A 4,264-nucleotide genomic window follows, 5' to 3' on the forward strand; every position below is an offset into this window, starting at 1 on the left:
AGTAAATACTTTGGAAATCAACCCAAAACAGTTTATCTTCGTATCGCGATCTATGCATGCATAATTCCATATCACTTTAAATTCTTCATTTTCGGCCTTACTGAGGTAATGAACTGACATTATGTATATAATCTTAAATGAGTGTGAATTTCATATAAATTTTCATGAAACAAGCTATTGAAATTTCTTTGGTAAGCCTTCTTGACGTCTAATCTAATTGTTAGGTCACCTGAGACGAAGAGGGGCTGTGGGAGGGTCCAAATTGACTAAAATTTCAAAAATCTTCTTCTCGACTCAGTTGTGGTAGAATCAAATACTCTTTAAGGTCTTAAAGTCCTTTACAAAATTTGTGAATTATATGACCACGGGGTCTCTCGTTTCCCCCTGAGTGTACTATAAGTTTATATAGGGAAACACATTCATGAGCTGTTTTGCTCAATTTTCATAGGAAATGAGTCAAACGTGATTAAAAATATTAACCTGAAATAGCATTTTAACATCTTGTCCATATTGGTCCTGGCTGGTCCCCTTGAGGACCAGAGGGGCGGGACCAAACTGGGTCAAAATGACTAAAATTTCAAGAAATTCTCCTTGGAAGCTCAAAGGTTTGATGGAAGCAAATACTCCTCATAGAATAAAAAGTCAAATTTATAAAATCACAGACTAACTTCAAGGCCCAGTATATAGTGTTAATGTGTGTTTAATTTGTTTCATTATATATTCAACTCAGGTGACCGTTAAGGCCCATGGATCTCTTGTTTTATCATGGTTTCAAATATATTCACTGTCCGGCACAACCAGTGTAAATACGATATTACGATAGTGACATATTGAAAAACTATAACACGAGCTTTGTGATTTGCGTTAGAAGTAAGCTTTATTGGAGTCGATCTTACTTGTTCATTACTAAAGATGAATTCACGCGTATGTCTGTTTTTTTTTCACCACGAAACAGGAACATTTAAGGTGGCTGGCTCGACCGTTTCAAAGCAATTAACTTTTTTTTTTCATTTATAGATATTTTTATTTGTATGGTCATGTTGTGTCATAAAATGAACAAAAATGTGTATGTCATTGTGCTTGTTTTTTTGCTAGCCTCTTTTGAAAAGTGTTACCTTGACAACGACTTTACCAAACCTTTGCGCTGAAATAAAGCACAACAGGACATCCTCTTGGTAAATGTAATGCAATAAAATTATATGAAAATATAAGATTTTTTCATTTTTTTTTACTTTAAAGTATTTGTATGGATGTCTTGTGACTATTAATAAATATAAATCATAAATCAATGTATCTATTGTTTCTTAGCGTCGATTTTAAAAAATGTCTCCATGGCAACCTTTCCCTCATTTTTCAGTACTGATATATAGCAAAATGAGTTGTCCATTTCAACATGATAAAATATATAAAGGAATAATTAACTTTTATCCAAAGATGCTCGTTTTGCAGAGGACATCCATATCTTTATATAAAAATGAGGAGAAAATGGTATGTCATTGTTCTAAGAAAAAAGTTATTGGATGTTAAATCCATAGCAACCATTTCCCTTAGCAACATTTTTCTAAAATGTATAAATAGGGTTGTTGTGTACATTTTAATGTAATCTAATGTATATTTTTTCTGATAAAGACATGTTATGCATGTGAAGATGATAAAATATTTGTTTTTCAATGAAAAACTATACTTTGGTTAACTTTTATTAGTAACCAACCGTTGCATAGCAACCAAGCAGTATTCTATTGCAGAAGTCTTACCTGGATTCAATTTTGCATTCAATCAAAGTTTTTTGATATATATAGCATTTTCACAAATGGTTTTCTTTTTAGATATTCATAAATTATCATGACTAAAACAATTTTGTGATGGAAAAATTATCTATGAAAGGTTGTGTACCCTAGCAACCACTTTCAAATATTTCTCCTTCGCATAATTGAATACTTCATAACAATAAAATTGCATTTTCATACATAGAAATGATCAAATTTTGTGGTTGCTAAGTTATTTTTCATCAAAGATCTCAATTCCTGTATTAATTATTAGTATCAAGGGGATATATGAATGTCATATGTAAACCAAACACTGATAACAGGGCTGAGGTCTTTGGTCACATGACTTCCAAGATACCTGTTTGAAGGTCAGTGATTTTTATCAATGTACTATGTCTTCCCTCCATTTCCTAAATCTGGCACATACCTAAATGCCCCGGCTGCTTAATGGAAGTTAAACAAAATCAAACTTGAAAACCATAAAAATTCCACATAGAAATCTAATAGAAGCAAGTAAATAACAAATATTGTTTATGAAATATTTCCCATACAAGTATGTAAGATTGAATTGAATTCCATTCCAAGATCAGAAAAAAATACAAAGTGAAAATGTTTTGTATGAACCTGTAATGGCACTCTATGATGATAACAGACAAAGCACAAAAGCAAAATTGGCATCCAGTCTCTGATGCAGCATCATTTTATAGATTTTCTTTTATAAAAATATTCAAGTTTGTATCCTTAAATGATGATTAACAACATCAATCAATGTAATATTTGATTTATTCAAAAATGAAAAAGAACAGAAATTGAGCATGTATAAGATAGGTATTCTGCTCATTGAGAGGTTACAATCGACATAATCACAAATATGAGTTAATGAAATTTTTACAATAAATTCAGAAAAAGTTCTGACAAAGGAAAGAGTCAGCATTAAAACTATCATATTTATTAAATGTATTATCTATACATATCATAGATTATAGACTAGAAATCCAACATTTGATCAAAATATTTTGTTTCTAATGTCCATCAAGAAATCAATCTTTCAACACTTGTGTTGAATGATTACCAGCAACACTCAATCAACTAAGACATCTCTTAATAGTTTCTGTGACCATATTTCCATAATTCGCCGGGGTGAACAAAGCTTGAGTTATGTCCCCTGAAAGCTGCAGATTCAGTTCTCAACATATGCAGACAGGAACAACAGCTCAACTACTTTTGAAAGCACAGACATGGTGTTCCTTATCACAGTTTGCAGTTGGTGACATGATGGTCAGTTTAATTTCCAATCATGGAGCAGTGTCCTAAAATTCAATCAAGGAACATCATTATACAATAGGTACATGAAACAGGATAGTGACGGCTCAAAAACAAGTCCTTTGAAAAACTTACTTATATCATAAATGCCTCACTTAAACACCAAATCAATTACACAAGAAAATCCATTAAGCTATTATCAGTTTTAACAGTGGAATACATAAACCGTTCGCTGTAATTAAATAATTTTGGCTTATTAATGAACCAAAATGTATGTTGTGGGCAAAATATTTTAACACTTTCTGTACCCATGACATATTAATCTGTTACAGTAAGCATGCATATATGCCTTTTATCCTTTGAGACACATTCTTATGTCGTGATTCACATGTAAAAGACTTACAAGATCATGCAATATGGAATACAAATCACAAGTTGTAAAACATTGTTAACTCCATGGCACGGGGACATTTATACAACTTCAACTCTTTCTCAGAAAGGGGGGCACTAATTACGCACATACATATATTTACAGATTGCTGCCTTTGGCATAATTTCATACACACCTCTAACAACATGTGAAAGTGCTCTTGTATTGTCCCTCTTCTGCCAATCTCTCCTCGAATCCCGAATCTTTGCTAAAAAGCAACATGCAAAGTGACTGTACAGGGTGAATTCTATGATGATGTGATGTAAAATGGCATATTACAATTTACATGTAATCATAAGTAGCTGACCCTACAGTGTCACTCATGAACACACTTCATGCTCATGTACACATAACAAATATGTACAATACATAAATAAAACAACATCTAACCTGGATATAATATAGGTAATATGTCATGTATCTTTATCAGTTTATGTAATTTGCATATTTTTGTCAAATATCTTGTTTCTCCCTTGGCAGTACACAATCTACATGTACACATAGTACACGCAGAGAAATATCTGAAATCTACACTGTCTGACTGTAAGTTATGTACAAACTGTTAATATACTGAATTTCTTGAAATATTACAGAGAATGGCCGAAAATAATTAGGTACAGACATGGATTGTTTACAAGATTAAGGTGATTAACGCTTAAAGATAATCAAGATATCTTACCGTGTCCGTTTTGTGCATGTCAGTTGATGTTGTGATTGTTGCTCGGTCATCGGTAGCGAGTTGGCCATCTATAATACTTCCAATCCCCGTTTTCTATGCAATAAATCATTCTCTCGTCTTCCTGTG

At 32.4% G+C, this 4,264-nt stretch overlaps 1 long non-coding RNA gene across 1 annotated transcript; it reads right to left on the reverse strand.

The window, feature by feature from the left end:
* Nucleotides 1–2,731: 2,731 nt before the first annotated feature.
* LOC138306310 (uncharacterized) lies at nt 2,732–3,667 on the reverse strand. Its single transcript, XR_011205828.1, has 2 exons — nt 3,596–3,667; nt 2,732–3,076 (listed from the first exon to the last, which is right to left on the reverse strand). It is a non-coding gene; the product is annotated as an uncharacterized lncRNA (long non-coding RNA).
* Nucleotides 3,668–4,264: the final 597 nt, after the last annotated feature.

The sequence above is a fragment of the Argopecten irradians genome, chromosome 13 (assembly GCF_041381155.1).
Source record: "Argopecten irradians isolate NY chromosome 13, Ai_NY, whole genome shotgun sequence".
Classification (NCBI taxonomy): domain Eukaryota; kingdom Metazoa; phylum Mollusca; class Bivalvia; order Pectinida; family Pectinidae; genus Argopecten; species Argopecten irradians.